The sequence below is a fragment of the Euprymna scolopes genome, chromosome 7 (genome assembly GCF_053919585.1).
Source record: "Euprymna scolopes isolate OS-2025 chromosome 7, ASM5391958v1, whole genome shotgun sequence".
NCBI lineage: Eukaryota > Metazoa > Mollusca > Cephalopoda > Sepiida > Sepiolidae > Euprymna > Euprymna scolopes.
This window is the reverse complement of record NC_136488.1, coordinates 90,845,814-90,869,254: the sequence shown is the minus strand read 5'-3', so window position 1 is coordinate 90,869,254 and position 23,441 is coordinate 90,845,814. Positions and strand designations below refer to the sequence as shown.

The following is a 23,441-nucleotide window of genomic DNA, read 5'->3' as shown; positions in this document are numbered from 1 at the left end:
AAAACAACACCGACTCCGATACTTTTTATCAATATTATTGGACACTGAGCAAGTGTGTGATACCATTGCGAAAACTTCCCCTTTAAGCGTAAGATCCACATGTACATTCTGTCGAGGCTGTCTCCGTTACTTAGTTGATCAATTCATTTCCTCATCTGCTCCGAGGCACGATTTGTGTTTAATAGTGTCCAGTTCACGACTCTTTGCGACAGTGCTTAAGCACCAACTGTCGTCAGTTGTCAAACTGGCAACTCAACCGTCCTAAAATATCATCAACTGTCGCAACTGTTCCTATTATCATAAACTCATAGACAACTCACAAATTTCCCGCGATCCAACTCTAAATATATCTACATCTATTGTTCCGTCTATTTGTTACCGTCATTGCCATGCTTGGACCACCAATTCTATGTAAACTTTTATTTGTCTACCCCGGTGAGTAACTTCCTATCTATTATCTTTTCAACAACCATATCCATATTCTTTTGGTATACTAATTCCTTTTTTTTTCTTCTACTTCCCAACAATTGTGGGTAGGGGCTTAACGTGGATAGTATCACAGTACGGCCAAGATAACCTTCTTCCTTCGTCAGATTCAACTCAATAAATCTTTCTGCCGAACTCGAAAATCTGTGCGGAATTTATTTAATCAACACCCTATCATGCTCTCCTGCTATTACCGGCTAGAGGTCATTAGCAACATGGATAAAGTCCTAAGGAAATTCAATTGTAACTGACAATTTTTACAGACTTAAGGTTCTATTCTCAGTGTAGGCTATACTAAGAATCTAATTGCGAATTACTAAAGAATTATACCAGGTCATAGCTGATAGAACAAGAGAATGCTATCCCAGTATATTAAATAAACGGTTACGTTCGAAATTGTCTGTAGTATCCAGAATTCAACAGAAATATTCTCGAGTTTAACAAGATACATCCGAACAAGGTCAGATGTTACAGCGTCGGAATTTTGTGAGAATATGACACAAGATGAGAACAGTAGTCCAAATAATCGAATTAATCCATATCATCAATCATCATCTAAAAAATTCAGACAATAATGAAAATGCTATACCAAACTTCAGCTTAAAATCTGAATAAAATGCTATTTTAATCTTAAGCATGACCAACCAATAAAATTAATAGTTTTAGTATGAGCCTGACTGACGCAGAAAAATCCTATTTCAAAAACAACAGTGACAAACCAACGAAGTTTCTTAAAGAAATATAAGCATTGAAACAATTAGACTATCTAAATAGAATGTGTCCATTTAAATTTCGCAATTAACGATGCGAAATATCATTCTAAGATTAAGCGTGTCAGCCCGACGGTCGAACATAACTACTCACAGAGACGCTTGGTGCACTTTCGCTGAAACAATTGTTAGAACATTCCACTGCTCCAGAAAGTATCTCACTTCCGACGCAATCCTTTATCTGCACACGAGCCAAATACGTCTTTAGATCTGGTATTGTTATAATATCTGGGGAGGATGTGCTCAGTTTCGAAATCTGGTGGAGGGGGGAAATGTCATTTTCTCCTTACTAATAGACGTTGCGAACCTATCTTGGCTCTCTCATTATTTCCATGACAGGTGCTCGACTGAGCTTCAATCTATGGTTCACCCCTGTACACTATTTACTAGCAACCACCAGAGTCGGCAATTTCCTTTAACATGTGTGCATGACAGGTGCTCGACTGAGCTTCAATCTATGGTTCACCCCTGTACACTATTTACTAGCAACCACCACAGTCGGTAATTTTCCTTTTAATGTGTGCGTAAAACTAAAGGAAAATAGCATGAGTAAAGCTTCTTTCATAGAACTACCAATCTGCGAAACACAATTCCGTGGAGCTGCTTCCCAGTTGACTACAACATGATCTCGTTCAAATGCATATGAACAAGTTCTTGTCTGGTCGTTTACTTAAATAATCAAATTCATCCACAAATTCCACTACTACTTATCATCACATAATGGCAGCTCACCGACCACCTGGCGCAGATAAACCCTTATCCTCGAGTGACCATTAGGCTAAAGCGTAATGGTCACTCGAGTTATACTTCTTATCAAAATTATTTGATGCATCCATTCAGAGGTTGTATTTAACTATGAGAAATGTCATTCAAGATTAAGTGTGACGGACAGACCTGAATAGCCACGCACAGAGAGACTTGGACGCACACCAAAGAAAATAAATCTATTTAATCTACGAAAATGACAAAAACTGAAGCGTGATACATCGACCAACAGACGGGCAGATAGACGTGCTTCTTTTTTTTTTTTAAATGCGTCGACGCATCTCAAGAAGCGACACTGGGGACCCCAATAATTTTAGGCCACACATTTCTACGTTTTAATTCGTCCCCAGTGTTTCGTTTAATGTCGACATCCGCCATTGAAATTATTTGGATTTGTAAATGTTTGAAAATAAAAGGAGAAAAATAATTTAATAAAAAGGAAAAGCAGAAATACTCACCCGCTTAACTACTACCAAGAAATTCCACCGGATACAAGCAAGTGGTTTTCCAGCAATCTACTTAAGTGCTCGCCGTAATTTGAAGAACCTGTTATTCCGATTTAGGGCATCAAAATAATTCTAAGTTGAACCCAGTCTCAACCAAACGTATTAAGGATTCCACAACGGGGGAAAAATGATTCAACAATTTTTCTACAATGCTAGTTCAGAATATGTCTCCTCACTCTCTCTCCTTCTCTCGTCACTTCGACAAATGAATGCTCAGCACAATACGTTTACGTACGTAATTGTTAAAGGGCAGTAATGTTCACGTATATATCTACCTGGTGGTCTAGTTCGTGTGTGAAAATCATGTCAGATCTTCGCCACATCAAGCCTAGCGTTTGCAATGTTCACAAGCACATACACAATATACATCTTACTGATTTCTCTCAGAAACAGATTACACTTTTCACTTTTACACAAATAAATAAATAAGAGTATCATTATATATATATATATATATATATATATATATATATATATATATATATATATATATATACTAGACTACCCGTGACCCGTTGGGTTAGTATGTTATATTAGCTATGGAATTCATGTATAGGCGTGATACTTGTGACGTAAAGAAAACAGTTTTTTTTTTTTTTTGACATAACAGAAATATTTCTATGAAAGTATATTAAAATGGAAAAAGAATATAGATAGATCTCTATGAGTCGTTCTGTTTATTATAATTAATTATTTTTTAAATTACAGTTACTGAATTATAAGTGGTTGGCAATACTTATAGTTAAATGTGCACTGAAGAGATATATTACTAATTAATTCAAATTTTGATATATCTGCTTTTTTTTACATCGTTCATTTCTATATTACATTTAAGTTATTTTAAACCCCACTCTTCCCATGTTAAAAAATAATTTCGAAATAACAACGTTAATATTTCAGCGTCCCAATTGCTCTTGTGTTATTTTTTTCGCATTGAAATTATCCAAATAAACAATTGTTAATACTGTCTGCTTTTGTTTTACATAATTCATTTGCGTATTACGTTTAAGTTATTTTAAACCCCACTCTTCCCATGTTAAATGATAATTTCGAAATAATAACGTAAATAATTTCAGTACGCAGGTCATGCCCGCATGCGCAATCGGATGTCGTAAGCCGGAAAGTGAAATTCTTTGTGTGTGTGCCTGTGTATGTACATTTCCCTACTAAATGACTCTGTCAATTTTCAGTATACAGACTCGGGATTTGAAAAAAAAGGTATTGAGATTTGGGAAATTCTTTTAATCGGTTTTGGGCCAGAAATTTGGCTGTCAAGGGGTCAAAGTTCACCGATTTGGCCTGTGGAAACTCTACTAAAATCCTCCGCCAATTTGGGTACAAAGACTTGAAATTTTAGGTGTAGGTTACTTGGACAAGGATCAAACTTTCTAATTTGAATTGAGCCCAAGACAATTCCTACTACCACTTTTTTCTTTGCTCAACATACACCTCCAAACACCTGGGCAACGCCGGGCTGAAATGCTAGCATATATATATATATATATATATATATATATATATAAGGATGAAACATTAGTCTGTAGGTGTTTAGTAATTATTATAGTAAATAATTATGTCAGCCCCTTTAAAAACTGGTTCCTATCGTTGAGCACTTTACAATTGAAATGAAGTCAGTCACTTCAGCTCGCATGTGAAGATCATGATATTATAATCGTTAGATCACTCTGACGTTAAAAACATTTAAAAATGTATGTTTAAATTTCAACGATATTTCCCGCGGTTGACGGTGACCAAGTGGATTTTGTCCTAGCTAATTGAGTCAGAGATGGCTTCGTGTCCGGGTTCGGATCTTCCAACCGACGGTAATCGTGAGACTCTGCACTGGTGATTTCCAAAAGGATGAAACACTAGAGTCTGTTAGTATTTAATAATTATTATAGTATATAACTACGAAACCTAATATATATATATATATATATATATATATATAACTACGAAACCTAGTATATATATATATATATATATATATATATATATATATATATATATATATATATATATATATATATATATACTCTGAGTTCACAGGGTAAGCGTTGATGGTAAGACGATGTTGAGCGTACTTGATGTTGAGTGTACTCGAGTTTGTGTTTGACTCGGCGTTGTGTGTGCCGACGCGGCGCAGCCGCTAGTGTATAATATGATAATTTTCAAAGTTCCAAATATTAAGGCTTTTTATTTGGTCATTTATATCTTCTCAGATATCCACTTAAATTCAATAGTCCAACTAATATTGATGCGCAGTCAAATACTAATAAAATATAACAAAAAGAAAATATGTAGTAAAAATTGATAAAATGATTAATAACATACTTATTATCTTGGACTTAAAACGGCAAAAAACATCCAAAATGTAAAATTAATTCCAATGGGTTAGTAAAATAGGATAACCTAAGGAATTATTAAATGACTTAAGATTCAATCAATTGAAATCTATTTTGACAAATCCAGTTGGAAAAGCTTCAGAGATATCAAGTTTACAAAAGTTATTTCTCTATGACTTTTAATAAGATTAAAAACAGAAAAAGTATAATTTTATATCCATTAATTAAAATGAAAGACACAAGGTCGATAGCCATTAGTCGCGTGCTCTTGTGTTATGAATGAATGCGTGAATGTAGGATTAACATGAAATTCTTAAAGATAAACTAAAATGACAGAAAATATGCTGAAATAACGTAAATAAATAAAAAGTAAATGACTTAGAATGACTTTAATGAACTTAAGGATGAATTGGATGACCTTAAGAATGACTTGAATGCTTAAAAAATAACTGGAATCCTTCAGAAACAACTTGAATGACCTGGAGAATGACTTGAACGGCTTTCAGACTGACTGGTTGTAAAGTGGGTGATCATTTTACATTAAACTAATACATAAAAGTGATCCCCAACTTTATGTCACAAAGTTACAAACATAAGTACAGCATATAGTAAGAATAGATACTACACTTTGATCTTGACCAAAAGGCCAAGAAAAGGGTATTTATTTGCTGCCCCACCGAGCAAATTAGGCACAAGGCCGATTTTTAAAGTGAGGAGTGAAGGGGAAATGGGAACCAACTCGCCAGGGAGTATGGGAGCTGGATAGTGGCAATTGGTATGAAAGGTTGCCCCTACATTGACCAAGGTTTTATATGTGGGATTGCTTCCCCGTATGGTCTTTGCTTGCAGTATCTGCCGGAACAGATACTACACTTTGATCTTTGCCAAAAGGCTAAGAAAAGCTAAGAACAGGGTATTTATTTGCTCCCCCACCGAGCAAATTAGGCACAATGCCGATTTTTAATGTGAGGAGTGAAGGGGAAATCGGGAGCAACTCCCCGGGGAGTAGGGGAGCTGGATAGTGACAATTGGTATGAAGGGTTGCCCCTACATTGACCAAGGTCTTATCTGTGGGGTAGCCCCCACATATGATCTTTACTTGCAGTATCTGCCGGAATAGATACTACACTTTGATCTTTGCCAAAAGGCCAAGAAAAGCTAAGAACAGCATCTATTAAGAACAGACCTTTGATCTTAACCAAAAAGGCCAAGCACAAAAGTGTTACGGAGAGACCGACCGACAGACCGATCGACCGACCGACCGACCGACCGACGAAGTGACTTATAGAGTCGCTTGCACGCGACTAAAAATATATTAGTTTAAATAAATACACTCTGGTTATAATCTTCGTAACGAGAAAAATAGCAGAACCTGTTGGTTGCAGGAACCATGTAAGTTGGCCAAAATGGTATTTTTCTATATTTTTAAGGTAAAAATCTGACTTACTTGTTAGTTGCAATATGAAACAATACTGTAATAGCTATTTTTTGAAAGGAATAATTGACCAACTGAGAAAAGTTAGTATTTGGAACCTGAAGAATTATATATATATATATATATATATATATATATATATATATATATATATATATATATATATATATATATATATGCTAACAGAAGAGTAGCAGAACCCCACAATGAAGCAAACGACCAACGGAAGACATTGTTGTTTGGAAGGAGCTACTATTTGGGACCGACTTTGTAAGGTTAGTATTTATGGAGTTGGGCAACGAGATGTCTCTGTTCACATTACTCTTGAATTTCTGCATGTCTGTACAATCACTGAAGCAGGGTCTCGGATTGGAGATCCAATGTGGGAAAAAGCTAATCAAGTAAAAGACTTTGTGGAATCTAGGATCATCTATTGGTTCACAACGTTTCGGCCAACTTCTTCTGGCCTTCGTCAGGTGGTAACCGCGACGGATAGGAACTTCAAATCTCCTAACTGTATTCTCAGCCATCACTACCATCCGTAGTTGTTGTCGTCTCACCACATTTTTGACCAATTACCCCTGGCACGCTTTGGGTGGGATTGAAACCACTATCTTCAGACAATGTTCATCTGGAACCGTAGAGATTCAACGTCTCTATCAACTGCGCCACGGGCCCCGAAGGGCGATCAAGGTTGGATTCTTTGATCTAATAAATCCACGCTTATTTATTATCTGATCTTCCATAGTCGGGTCCGTACCGATTGGTATATATATATATATTATTCCAATTAAGGAATAATATATATAAATTCCGGTATTGTATCGAATTCTATAAACTATAGGTCTATCTATATATTATCTTTCTCAGTATTCCGACTGTCGTTGAATACTCTCGGGCTGTTTAGTTCTCATGTCTTCTGACCTGGAATTTATAAATACTTTATTCTGGTGTTGATTGCTGATACCTCAAAAATATGACACTAGCCTACGAAATTGATATTGACTTTATGACTGGGTTTGCACCAACCGACCGGTAGAAATTATACTTCCTTGACGGATGAGTACTTCAAAATGAAACACTAGTGTCTGTAGGTATAAAAATAATTATTAATATTTATTAGTAAAAATAACATCGTTATAGGGAACATTTCAAATGTGTAACCTACCAACCTGCCATGCTCTTTACATGAGAAGCATTAGACTTCGAAATACGTAGGCATAAAGAGCATATACAGGGTACCCCCCCCATAAAAAAACAGTTTCTGAGTATTTTACACTCAACGGAGAAATAAAGGCCATAAACCCTAGTGTTTTGATGTGATGTTTTGAATATAATAAACTAGTTATGACCAATGTTTCACTTCATTCGGACAAAACACTAAGAAACAGGGCCTAATTAGAGTTGGGCTCGTTTTTTTGTCACTTCTAATTGATGTATACTCCCTATTGAATGAATGATTAAATTTATATGCATTAGTATTTTTGCCTTTTCCTTCTGTATATATATATATATATATATATATATATATATATATATATATATATATATATATATATTTATTGCGACGTTGTTTGGCTGTGAAAATAATTATATATATATGCATATATGTATGTGTATATATATACATATATATATGCAGAAGGGAAAGAAAAATACTAATGCATATAAATTTAATCGTTCATTCAGTATATATATATATATATATATATATATATATATATATATATATATATATAAAATGAAGAAAAAAGCAAAAACACCAATGCATATGAATTTAATCGTTCATTCAATAGGGAGAATACATAAATTAGAGATACATATATGCTCTTTATACCTAGGTATAGCTATACACACACACACACACACACACATATATGTGTGTGTGTGTGTGTGTGTGTGTATACTTAGATGTACAACTAGATATATGTGTATATATATAAATATATACATCCATTTATATATCCATACATGCACACACACACATATATGCATATACACGCACACACCCACACACACACACACACATATATATATATATATATAAATATATATATATAATGATATTAAAAAAAGATAACAATGTTTCAATATGCAAGAATCAAGGGTCATTATAAAAATATTGATACGATACTGGATGCTTAATATAAAAAAGCCGACTAATAGAAAGGCAATATATATATACATATATATATATATATATATATATATATATATATATATATATATATATAAAAATGTAATTGTCTGATTTAGATGCTTGAAAATACCATAAGGTTGAAATAAATTATTGCATCGACAATTATGTAATTTCCGTGTTATAATTTTTATCTTTATATTATATATATTTTATCTTATTGCTCTGTTTACCACATTGAGCTCTCATACCCGGATTTCCTCTGGATTTATTATATTATAACACTATATATATATATATATATATATATATATATTGTTCATGATAGGGCTTATTTATGTATATATTTCCGAAATATTTTTAAATACGAATTGTATTTCTCCTCAACTTAGCCTATTAAAAAAAGATCACTTTCATCGTCAAAGTAATAATCAATATATTAATAAAAAAAATGTGGCAATCATTAAAATATAATAAAATAAAATTTTGAAAACGTTTAATGTTTACAAAATTGTAAAATGACATGTACGAAGTGTCTTCAATAAGTTTTCAGTTTTCTGTACAGTAATTAACATTGTTGTAGGCTTGAAAATTCAGCAAGATTTTGCTATATATCTTATAAGATGACTGATTAAGTTTTATAATGTTGGGTTCAAACGAACAGCTACAGCAGGAATTCGAATACACATTACTAAAGCATGATTGTCACAGCTGGTGAATTTCACAAATGCAATCTGGATTTGAGGACACTCTAGAAGAACGATATGCAATAAAATTCTGTTTTAAACCTGGTAAAATGTTACGGAAACGCGCTAAAGCCTGCTTCTGGACCACCTTGCATAAATCGAGCATCAGCTTTTGAGTTGCATAACAGATTCAAGGAAAGTAGGGAGTCTGTAAGAAATGATGAGAGGCGTGGGAGACATAAGGAATTCAGAACATCAGAAAGAATTTCGTGGATAAGGACCGTCGTGTGCACAGTTTGATGTCAGTGTGGGAACTGTACACATTCGTGAGAAACTGAATATGCAGGTGATTTGCGGGAAGTTTGGTCCTAGGGTGCAGTTCACATTTCTATTCTTGTTACAGGCTATTTGATCAATATAGGCATCGAGAAAGTTTCTCACAATCCCTATAGTCGGGATCTTGCTCCCTGTCACTTTTGGTTCTTCCCTAAAATCAAGTAAAAAATCATGGGACAAGTTAGGAGATGAACGACGCTGTGACAAAGGTCAATGATGCGCTCACATAATAGGGTTTCCATGGGGCATTCCAGAAGTTGTTGGAACAGTACAACAAGTACATTGCTGGAGGAGATTACTTCGAAGTCGACTAGAGTTTCAGGTGTGTATTGTCAATGAAAGTGCCCATAAGAAAAATGTCTGGAAACTTATTGAAGGTACCTAATAAAGTGCTTTTTGAGTCAATTTTCTATACAACAATGTCTAATTTTGGAGGTAAGTTTGAATTAATCCATTTTTGTTTTGCCTTTAAATTTCCCTGTTATAAAGACATTGTTGCTGATAAAGAAACATAATAAAGTAATAACGATTTTCTAAATTAACAGAATGTCTCATCTATCCAATAATAGGAATAATTGTTATTGCGAAGCATAGGTTAAAAAATATTATTCTTAGTGAAACATAATAATAAAATATACAAAAATATATATTCAACCTTGAACAACATAACATATTAATAATCGCTGTAATTGTATGCATATATATATATGTATATATATATATATGCATATATATATATATATATATATATTTTAAGTAATGTGATCTATAATTTAAAAGTTTTAAAAAATTTTTAAATTTAAAAATCAAAATTTAATTAAATTAAAAATCAGTTTCATAAGAAGGAACAACAACAAAGTCAATTATCTGTACGATCGTTTCGGAAATCCGTGCTTTTTATTTGTGGTATACATGAAGTCATGTAGAACAATTATACATAGTTTTTTTGGTAAGCACGGTCTCCTCATCAGCAAATTTAGGAGGATTTCTATTGAATTGAAAAGACACCAAAAATAAACCTAGCATTAACAGTAAGGCAGATGAATCTGAAAAATTGAAGTAAAAGGTTTGGATTTAAAATTTATAAGAAAATTAATAAGAAAATTGGTATAGGTTAGAGATAGAAATGAGTAGAAAAAATATATATATTTTGAATTTACATAATAAATTTGATTTAAAAATATATAGATATATAATTACCTTTTTCTAACCTATACCAATTTTCTTATTAATTTTCTTATAAATTTTAAATCCAAACCTTTTACTTCAATTTTTCAGATTCATCTGCCTTACTGTTAATGCTAGGTTTATTTTTGGTGTCTTTTCAATTCAATAGAAATCCTCCTAAATTTGCTGATGAGGAGACCGTGCTTACCAAAAAAACTATGTATAATTGTTCTACATGACTTCATGTATACCACAAATAAAAAGCACGGATTTCCGAAACGATCGTACAGATAATTGACTTTGTTGTTGTTCCTTCTTATGAAACTGATTTTTAATTTAATTAAATTTTGATTTTTAAATTTAAAAAATTTTTAAAACTTTTAAATTATAGATCACATTACTTAATATTGAATTAGCTCTAGGATATTTAACTATCGAGCTTATTATATATCTAAATTACAACGAGCATTTCCTGTATTTTAATTAAACTAGTAATTTCACTATTACATTAAAATACACTTAGCTCTTTAGACTATTATTCTAATCTCCTTTAAATTATATATATATATATATATATATATATATATATATATATGCATATATATATAATCGAGGTAAGACAATGATTAGAAATCAGATGAACATTTTGCTAAGCGCATTTCATTTCCTCTAATGATATGAGCCATTATTGAAAATCCATGGATTAAGGACATAAACATAACTCCTTCTATATATTCCTTTTGTCAAACAATAAACTCTTAATTCGAATATATGTGTCTATATGTTGTTTTTTCAGGATTTAAATATAACCACTAAATTTATATATATATATATATATATATATATATATATATATATATATATATATATATGAGTGAGATTGTCGGACTGACTTCCTCATCTTGGTTGTTATAGTCACAATGTTTCGGCCGTTTTGCCCTCCGGCCTTCATCAGGTGTTTTGTATCGAACTGGTGAACCGTTTGTTAGGAGTCTCGACCCCAACCCTTTATTATTATTAATTTTACATAAAGTGTATTCACACGCAGGAAAAGTTATGAACAGTACATAGGGCCCGAACAAAGCAGGGCTAAAGTGCTAGTATAACTTAAAAATAGAACTTGATAAACGTAAAGTATATAAAAAAAGAAGTGGATAAAAAACTTCTAATAAAATAAAAATATAAAAATAATAATTCACAAAAATACGAAAATACCGGAGGGCAAAACGTCAGTCCGACAATCCCAAGTCCATCATACTTAATTGAATGAAAAATGCGATGCTCGCTGTTTGTTTTTAACCAAAGGGTTTGGAGCACTATAAAAATGGTGAAGGAATGTTTGCTTAAAATGGACATTTGTTGAGGTTATTTACGTGCGCCACTCCCGTGTCGACTGTCAACGCGATGGTTGTAGGTTCAATCCTCGGCTCGGGAAAGGTGCTAATCTAGCCGCACTAATGAGTTGTGATACAACGAAACAGTACTGTATCTAGATGAAATATATATATATATATATATATATATATATATATATATATATATATATATATATATATATATATATATATATATGCAATGCTTCAAGCAGACTCCAAAAAAGTCTGATAACGTTGAGTTATCAAATATCAATCATTTCTTTATTCAAGGGTTCGTACTGGTAAAACCCAATATCTTGTATGTAATGGACTATTATGGGCTTCTGTTTGAAATATATTTTATTTTTAATAATTTATTTTGCACAACAAATTCATTAACATTGCACAATGATTTTTGCGCAGCATCGCAATTAATTAAGTAGCAGTAAAAAGTGGACCACGTGTTTACTTTGAGCAGTCGCGTAACTCTTGCTTTCGCTTATTTTGTCCTTTAGTCTTAACATTCGATGAGCGATATATCTTACAAAGGGAGAATAATTGCTGTTTTCTAAGTTAGAATATATTCCATCTAACACTTATCATTGGCAAGTTTTTGAACTTGAAGTACTATTTTATTTTAGCTCCAAGCAAGTGGTTCATGCCTTGTCTTGAACGATTTTCATAAAAGTACAGGAAGACATTAACATCCAAAACTCGTTTATTCATATACAATTGCGGTCGTTATCAAGTCTAACATAAACAAATCTTTGTTGAACCCCGCCCCTAAGTCATCACAGCCTTACCATTCACCACCATTATTACAAAACATTACGGTATTTTCAGACTGTCCACCTTGCAGTAATTAAACCCATATCCTCGAGTGGTCTTTCAGATTTGATAAAGAGTGACATATTAATAAAAAAGATAAAAGAGAAAAAAGAAAATCGAATTATTTCATTGAGTCACTTTTTAATAAGTCTAAATATTTCCAAATAAATAAACCTTGTTATCACGTTATCATTGTTATGCTATCATTTCAAGTATATTCTAACAAATAGTGCTTGTTTTGTTTGTTTTCGTTGGTTTGTTGCGCAAGTCGACATTTAAATCGAAACAACCTGATGGATTCCGAAGGTGAATTCAGTTAGAAAATGGTTTATGATTTGAATAAAACGAAGGTGTGTTTATATTGTCACCAGCGTCTGTTTATTTGGTAAACTTATTCTCCCATAAAACACTGGGTGACTAGTTTGTTTTGCTTGTGGGTCTGCGGGTGGCCCTGAACTCGGGCGTTGGGACAGCCCTGTTTAAGCATTTGCTAAACAGCTGAAAAGCAGCTTTTGTAAATAGCCTCAATTGGTCCCCTGTGAAAAGCATAAAGCTTTTTAACAATCTATGGACTTTGATTCTCGCCACACCCACATCCACATCCTCTCTTTCTCTGTATATATATATATATATATATATATATATATATATATATATATATATATATATTCTCTCTCTCTCTATATATATATATATGTCTGTCTGTCAGTCTGTCTGTCTCTCTCACTCTCTCTCTATATATATATATTCTCTGTATATATATATATATATATAGAGAGAGAGAGAGAGACAGACAGACAAACACACACACAGATAGATAGAGAGAAAATGAGAGATTGAAATATATATGTGTCTGCCTGTGTATGTATCTACAGGTATATATGCATAAATATATGTATATGCATCTATCTATCTATCTATCTATCTATCTCTCTCTCTATATATATATATGTATATATATATATATATATATATATATTCGTGCGAGCGCGTAGGTGTGTGTGTGTGGATAGATATACGAGGTGCTTCAATAAGTTTCCAAATTTTTTGTACAGGCATTTAAAATTGTCGTTGACTCTTAAAAATTCAGTATGTTATTGCTATACATCTTATGAAATGACTGACCAATTTTTGTGATATAAGGTTCAGATGAACTGCTATAGAATGACTTGGAATACACCCTATAAGCATCTGATTGTCACAACAGCTGAGTATCCAAAATGCAAGCTGGACCTAAGGATACTTTAGGAGAACGATATTGAATAATTTGCTGCTTTAAACTTTTTTTAAAAAATGCTATAAAACGTATGGAATGCTTCAGACTGATTTTGGACTATCTTGCATGAATCAAGTATCAGGTGTTATGTGACAGAAGAGATTCAAGGACGGTAGGGATTCTGTGAGGAATGAAGAGAAGTTTTTGAAGAAGGAATGAAGTAGAGAACATCAAAGTTGATTGGCAAAATGTAGAATTTCATGTCTAAGGATCATTGTGTATCTATAAGGTCAATAAGTGCATAGTTTGATGTCGGTGTGGAAACTGTACATAAATTTATTCGCGAGGGAACTGAAGATGCGGAAGAATTGCGCGAAGTTTGTCCCAACAGAGGTCAGAGAAGATCAGAAAGATGGACGTTGTCGTGAGAGCAGGGAGATCGCCGAGCTCATCAATTTTGATCCCACAGTTCCTGATGCTCTGCTGATTGCGATGAAAGCTGGATCAATTGCCTTGACTTAGAGACAAGAAACAGAGTTCCTCGTGAAAGCATGCCGATCCTCCCAAACTAAAAAATAAAACAGATAGAGCAAATCCACCCATAAACTTATGATTTCTTTTTTTGATAGCACGGACATGATCTACATGCACCGAGTTCGAAATGGAGAAACAATACACAAGGAATACTATATTGAGGTTTTAAGGGAGTTCAGGAAGAGATTCCGTTAGAAAAGTCTAGCACAGCTCACATCGGGTCAATAGCATTTCCACTAGGACAATGCACCAGTCGACAACTCCATCGTTATTACAGACGCCTTTACCATGATGAGCATCAAGGCATTTCCTCACCCTCCCTATTGCTTCCTGTGACTTATGGTTATTCCCTAAGCTCAATGAAAACTTTAGAGGCTGTAGCTATGAGACAATTAAGGAGATAAAGAGACTGTTACACAAGAAGACATCGATGAGGAACGTTGTTGGAACGGTACAAGTGCATTTCAGCCGGAAATAATTACCTCGAATGGAACTCGGGTTGAATGTGTGTACTATCGATAAAAGTATCCTTACAAAAAAGTGTTTGGAAATTTGTTGTAGGAACTTCCTATATATATATTAGGTTGGTGCCAAAACAATATCGTTTTCTCACATATGTTACTTTTATATATGTGTTCTGAATCATGTCATTGATATATATATATATGTATATATATATATATATATATATCATTTTTAAGCGCGTTTTTCGCGCTATCAAGTCGTATTATTCGTTATCGTTCTCAATCTCTTCATTAATTTTTTGCAGGCTTTTCTACAGTATAAAATAATTCAAATCCGCACGATTTTCTTGTCCCAGTTAAAACTGGGCCGAAAAGCTGCCGAGACAGCTCGTAATATCAATGATGGGTTAGGCCCAGGAACCACTAACGAAGTTGTGGTACAACGGTGGCTCAACAAATTTCGCAATGGTGACGAGAGCCCCGAACCTGAAGACGGTCGCGGTCGGCCGACTGCGGTTGATAACGAACATTTGAAAGGCTTAATTGAAGACGATCCTTGCAAAACTACACGGACGTTGCTGTTGAACTCGTGGTCAACCAATCAACAGTCGTTCGTCAATTAAAGAAAATATGGAAGTCAAAATGGTTGAATAAGGTGCCGCATGAATTTCACGATAATAACAACAATCGTCGTTTTGAGGTGTCTCCTACGCTCCTTCTGCGCAACAAAAACGATACATTTCTCCAGTGGATTATGGCGTGTGATGAGAAGTGGATCCTCTACCACAATCGGCCACGTTCGAAACAGTGGCTGGATGCCGGAGAAGCTCCACAACACTTCCCGAAGCTGAAATTGCACACAAAAAAGGTTATAATGACTGTTTGGTGGTCTGCGGTCGGTCTCATCCATCACAGAATCCGAGCTAAACGATTACAGCAGAGAAATACTACCGACAAATTGACGAAATGCTCCGGAAGCTCCAACGTATGTGCCCGAGATTGGTCAAAATGAAGGGACCAATTTTCCTCCATGACTACGTTCGGCCGCATGTTGCTCAACTGACCCTGCAGAAGTTTACCGAATTGAGCTACTAGATTCTACCTCATCCGCCATATTCACTGGACCTCTCGCCCATTTATTATCACTTTTCAAGCATCTCGACAACTTTCTGCGCGAAAAATACTTCCATAGCCGAGATGATGCCAAGTCGGCCTTCAATGATTTCATCGCTTCCAGAACTCCAGATTTATATGCTAATGGGAAAAATAAATTTGTTTCTCATTGGCAAAAATGTGTCGATTCTAATAGTGATTGTTTCGATTAATAATGTTTATTATAAAAGGAGTTATGATGTTTTGAAGTTAAACGTCAAAAAAAAAATTTTTTGCATGCACATATATATATATATATATATGTGTGTGTGTGTGTGTGTGTACTTATATCAAAATGAATAAATATTTGTGTGTCTAAACTTTTTAACGTGGTATTTGCAAGAAATTTTATAGCTATATATTCGGACTATTGATCTGTCTTAATGAGAACTATATGTTATTTATTCCTACGTAATTACTAGTTAAATTACACACACACACACACACACACACACACACACACACACACACATATATATATATATATATATATATATATATATATATATATATATATATATATATATACGTTACTGCATGCACGCAGCATGCTTTTTTCTGTATAGGTAAGTAATATAAAATAAATTGGAGTGTTGTTTGTTTGGCGAGGGAAATTTTCAATTTTTCGACTTGCTTATTTATTCTTTCGATAAAATTATAACATCAGTTTACCATGAAAACACTGTCCATATGCTTATCTCTCTGTAAATAGTTCAATTTGCCAACCTCCTAAACCGGCCACCTTCTCAATAAAATTCACTGATTAGTTAAAAAACTATAAAATAAAAGAGCAACACCCGATTTACATTAGACATACATACCACACAATTTACTTTATTAATTATCAAGCTAATCACAAAATTTTAAAATGTCTCACGTCCTTAGTTACTGCTGACTAGGATTATATATTAATTTGTCTTATTTCTGGTCTAGTTAATATTGTCACTGTGTTATCTAATATTCTTGTTTAAAAAGAAAACATTGTCAGTAATAGAATTCTAGACCTTAGATTATTTATATCAGATCATTTACAAAATAAACTTAGAATTTGCTACTGGTCCATTATTTAATCTATTAAATCACTTGGTTCTAGTCATGTTTTCGATTCTTATTTAATTGAAAAAATGTATTTTATTCGTTAACTGAGTATTTTTTATCCTTAGAAGAATACCCGTCCTAGAACAGATAAAATAATTCCATAAAGAGAACAGTTTAGCACTAAATTTATGTCGCATTATACAGACTGAAATAAAAAAAATAATTCCTCTAAACCTTACGTCTATAATCCTTATGATTATGTTATTGTAAATTCATTTAATAATTTTGATGTTGGAAAATGTCTAAAGCTTAGCATAAATGGTCTTATGAAAATTTCCTATTACGGAAAAATTGCATTATCCTTGTTACTGCTATGGACTAGCTTTAATGCAAATCTGAAATATTAAAATTTTTTAGTGAGTTTCCGCGCATAAATTTATTTTAAATAGTAAAGAGAAACTTATATTTTTGAGAGCATTTCGTTATTTACTAGCAGTCCAACCCGGTTTTGCTCGGGCCCTATATACTGTTCATAACCTTATGTGTGTATGCATGTATATATATTAAAAAAGTGTGACTCATGTCCAGGTAACCTACATCTAAAATTTCATGTGCCTAGACCCAAACTTGGCGGAGGAGTTTGATAGAGTCTGCAAAGCTCAACTCTTTCAACTTTGATTTTTTGGCAGCCAAATTTTCACCGAAAAATTGGTTATAAATCTTGCTGACTAGCTGAATAGCTTTTAGGTAAAATTTCAAATGTTTAGACCAAAATTGGTTGAATAGTTTGCTAGAGACCGCAAAGGTCAAATCTTTTGGACTTTGATCCCTTGGTAGCCAAATTTTCGGCACAAAACCGGTTAAAAACTTGCCCTATGTCTGGATTCACTTTTTGTAAAATTTAAAAGATTTAAACCAAAAATTAGCTGAAAGTTATATTTTTTTTACTTTGACCCCTTAACATTTATTGTTTTGGGCTAAAATCAAATTAAATAGTTCCAACCATGTACAATGAACATACATGTAAAATCTCAAGTGTTTAGATTCAAAATTTACAAATGCATTCGACTCTATATAAACTAAATCAATCTAAATTAGCCCATATTACCCACATTTACGTCAGGCGGATCTGTAAAAAGGCATAATAATCGGCATATGAGTTTCGGAGAAAATATTTAAGATAAAAAACACGGCACAAAGCGTTGGGACTGGCGATTTTTGAGAGGAGACACACATGGTTTTACAGCGGGAGACATATGCAAAATCTCCAAAGCAAATATTTAAATTAGTAATTAGTTTAATTCTTCGATTGTGCTCTGAATCTATTCAAACTTTTGTTTTTCTTTTTGGGGGGGGGCTATATAGATATGAATTGATTTATTAGGTCGTTACAAAAATAATGGCTTTCACACATCATATTGAATAATAGGCAAATTACTACAGCTTTCCTATTGTTGACTGGCTACAAAACGGCATAAGCAGACAAAACACTAAAACTAGGAAATCGTTCATACTGTGCAGGGAAACATACAGAAACTAGTGTCTGCGACGGTTGTATCTAATCCGTAGAGCAAGAGTTATAAACCTCTCAAATATTTATCATCATCGTGCCATTATAATAGGCACTGACCAATATCTGATGAGTTTCCAGAATCCAAACCTCATAATGATACTCTAACATCAGAAAACAAGAGCCAGTAGAACAACCGACATCACGAAACAAGAGCCAGTAGAACAACCGACATCACGAAACTAGCCAACGTAGCCTATTACAAATATAGCTCAAAATACCCCAAGATAATCCATAGCAAAAACAAAAAAAAAGGAAAGAAAATGAAAAAACTGGAAGTTTAATACTTTAATAGAAGTTAGTGTTTTCAATGGTGCTTGGTCAAACAGAGCTGATGATAAAAACGTAGCAAAATACCAATATTTTGTGTAAGAAATAAAAAGAAAAAAACTACAATCTTCAAAATATCTCCGTTCATTCCACTATATTATTATAGGAGAAACCAAACCCATGAAACAGAATTACAAAAGCTACCTGACAAATATATCCGGAGAAACAACTGCAAGGACGATACAAATAAGTGAACATAAAGGGACGGTTAACCCCTAAAAAAGATCTCTTCGTTGCAATGTATATAATCCAGTAAGATGCTCCTTCCCTAACTAAAAGAAAATGATGTGGATAAACTTATAAATACATAAATATGTTTCCTCCATGAGCCTATTTAAAAATCTGTTGTGCATTTTGCCATGTTATCATGTACTCGATGGTTTTCCCGACTCGCAATTCCATATTTAAAATTTGCTAAAGAAAATGTATAAATAATATCCAGATCATTGTTGTAATCACTAAACGATCACTTTGCCATTTATTCGTATAGATAAATAAATAGTAAAAGTTTGGTAATTTTTCCATCATTTAAATATGGCAGAAAAGAAAAGAAATGAAAAGTGAAATTAATGTACGTGTTTAGTTTATAATCAGTGGTGAAATAATGACGATATTATTTAGAAAACATATCTTGACATGGAAATAAGAGGGATTTGTTAACTATTCTGAACATTCAATTAAAATTTTACTAAACACAAAATAATGTGAAAACTGAATTAAACTTGAAATCCCCATTTATAAATTAATTTTTCCCGGATGATAAGCTATGAGTGCGTGAAAGATGTGGTGAGTACGAATAGTACGAAACAAAAAAGTGGAGCATAAACAACTGTATTTTCATCATAATCAAGGGAGAGAACCAACCAGTATTGGCATTTCTGAATTCTATTGACTTGTTAAAACTTTGACCACAAAAGAGAAATATATTCCTGGACAAACCATTTGAAATATTACAATCAAAACAATTTAATTATAGGAGATTACAAATTGCACTGTTCTGATGACTGAGAGTATGAATTCGTTACCTAAAAGTTTCTTCTCTCTGTCGACGATATTGACGGTGTGAGTCTCTAAGACAACCGCTTTCATAGAAGTGCGGCAGAAGCAGAGATGCCTTATTGAATTCCTGGCAATAGTGCATTCAGAATGGTGGTGACTATTAAGAAAAATAAATGTAGACCACAAAACGTCGGTCGTTCTAATAGTACCACACCTGTCTTCGTATACCTTCAACTCTTTTAGTTAATATGAGACTTTAGTTTTAGAAAGGCCCTCGTATGACAAAGTGCGCTCCGGACGTCCATACATGAATACTGTTCATCCTTGGCAAACATGCATCTAAAAGAGTAGTGCCTATATAGAAAAATAAATTATGGGGTCCAATAATCTGCTAGTTTTAATGGTACAACTTTTGGAACGGGCCTCGTAGTTATATAGTTGGAACATGGGGATTGTAAGATTTTCTGAGTCATATAAAACTATTTAATTTAAAACGATTAAAATATAAAAACATCTTGTTTGAAACAATGTAAATATTTACGTTTTTAAGGATAAATTTTTAAAACTATTTAAAAATTCTTTTATATTCGCAATGTAATTAGTAAACAGGTCCCATGAGCTATTTGAATTGTTTTCAATAAAATATATTTAATTATATCGGTTTTGGTGCAACAACAGCCAAACTTCCGAACCACTTTTTAGACAGAGAACAAATAAGAACTTTTAAGCACTATTAAAATAACTCACTAAATTCTGTATATCGTCGATATTTATTTGAAAACTCGACTTGTGGCTTGTTTATTGTGTTTCCACATAATACACAAGCAATAAGTCGAATTTGCAAATTGTTAAATAGTTTTCCTCAATTATCATTATCGTCATCATTATTACCATCATCACCATCATCATTGTAATATCCAACAAAAATGAATGATAACAGGCAATGTAGATATATACTTCATCAAGTAATGGAAAAAGAACAAGACGTATTTACAAATGGTAGGTGCTAATACACATCCATACACCGCTAAAATTATCATCCAACGCAATATTTTTTTTAATTAAAAATATCTTTGCAATACAATTGAATAATCACCGAATTTTCGGGTATTAACATTTACATAAAGAAATATTGACGAAACTGAGTTATTTGTATTTTCTAAAGAACTTCGCCACATGCTTGAATACAAACTTATCCTTGTGTGTTACCTGTCTTTCAGCATTCAACAGCATCGTGGAGAATATAAAGTAGCTTTTTTTTTGCTTTATTTTCAACAGTTTAGTAACTTATTTTCCTTTTATTTTGTACTTTAGTTCTCATATTCATGGGAAACCATTCTATCAAAGATTAGGGGTGGTTGCTGTCTTCTGGCTTGGGATCTACCGACATTTCTTAAAAGAAGTCGCTCCTAAAAAGACATGAAGGAACTTGAAAAAAAAAACCCTCAAACAAATATCTCTCAAGATAAAAAACTATCAATTAATAAATATTATACGGATAGTTTAGAACCCATAAAACAGCAATTTTACCTTCTTTGTCAGAAACATAATTGATTGAATGTGAGAAACAGATGACAAAATTAGGGAAGCGAGGGTTACGAGGTTGCCGAAAGTAAACTAAACATTCACTTTACACTCTCCTAACAGTAATCATTAGCTAGTTTTTTTGTTTTTTTTTATCTTGGGGTAGTATATGTTAACACATAACATTAAGTGGCTATATGACTTGTCTGGAGTGATTAGCATAAAAAATCATATTCTGCCTCCTTATCGTCATCATCATCACAAAATTCCCCCCACTCCCTATCTGTGCCTAAATCAAAACATAGATACCATGAACAAATATTATTTCTTAGAACTGCACGCCTGTGGAACTCTGTTCCGTTTGCCTGTTTCCCTCCCGACTTCAACCTGGATGTCTTCAAGTCCAACACAAACAAATTCCTGATGAACCGCCCCTCCTAAGCAATGACACCTTACACATTCTCCAATAATATTGCTACACTATCCCTTTGATTTCTGTACACACAATAACCCTTATCCCTGAGTGGCCATTGGGCCTTGATAAGTGGTGAACTCCATGAAAAAAAATCTGTTATGTTTACGGAAATATAAACCACTGATTATCGCATAGCAGAAGAGATGAGCCATAGTTGGTACATATTTTGTTTAAAACATTGCTATTCGACCGTTTCTTTCTTAAGTACCATACGATTTTTGTAAATTCTTTGCTTTTTAACAATATCCTGAGGGTAACAAGGTCAAAGCATTGCCGTTATTAACAGCTAAAACATATTACGTTCTGTATTTGTTATGAGAAATCGGGTTTCACCCAAACGTATTTTTATAACCTTTGAGTCATCTCTCCAATCCCTCTAGACATTCTAACATTTCGAAGCTAAACTCCATGGGACGCATCTTGCCTTAATTCCTGTTAGTTCAGCTCAGGTGAGAATCTATCGGCGAGAATTGAAACCGAATCCACGATTTGGCACGATTCCTACGGGCAAATCGCTGGGACATGTGCTATGGTTTCTCTGGTAAACTACTTACCTATATGAGGCATTACCGTTCCGGTCCATTATTCTGTAAGGTTAGTCAAATGAAATTTATGGCCATCATTTTCAATAAATATTAGGTGCGCGCGTGTACAAAAACACAATCACACATGTATAACAAAACGAAAAAAAAACCTAACATACACACAAAAAGGCACATTCATACACCCGTGTGTATAGTTACGCGCAGATAAACACGAAAACACGTATGGCACACAAGAACTAAGATACACAAATAATCACATACTTACACACACACACACACACACACACACACACACACACACACACACACACACACACTGTTAGAGAAACACACACGCCATAAAAAATGATATACAGATACAGAGAGAAACAGACGCAAACACAAACAACGCATACAAAAACATACACATAAACACACAGACAATTTACACACATTGTCTTACACACAAACAAATAATCACAAGTTCGCACACAGATTTATATTAGCACCCGAACACACACGCAATCATTGACGGTCATGTTTTATTAAATGTACGAACGCGTCACCACTTATCAAGCCCCAAAAGGCCACTCGAGGTTAAGCGTTAAGAAGTTTATCCGGAAAATAGTTAACGCTGATTGAGATTAGGCGGGGTTTGATTATTAAAAAAAAGCAGTTCAACGAGAATTTGTTTATATCGTACTTGAATAGGATCATGTTGTAATCAGGTGAAAAGCAGTCCCTTAGAATTGTGTGACACGGAAAAGGAGTTCTTGGAAATACTTATTGCTCATGGTAT

At 33.5% G+C, this 23,441-nt stretch overlaps 1 pseudogene; it reads right to left on the bottom strand.

Moving 5' to 3' along the window:
• Nucleotides 1-5,393: 5,393 nt before the first annotated feature.
• LOC145280628 (U2 spliceosomal RNA) lies at nt 5,394-5,531 on the bottom strand (annotated as a pseudogene).
• Nucleotides 5,532-23,441: the final 17,910 nt, after the last annotated feature.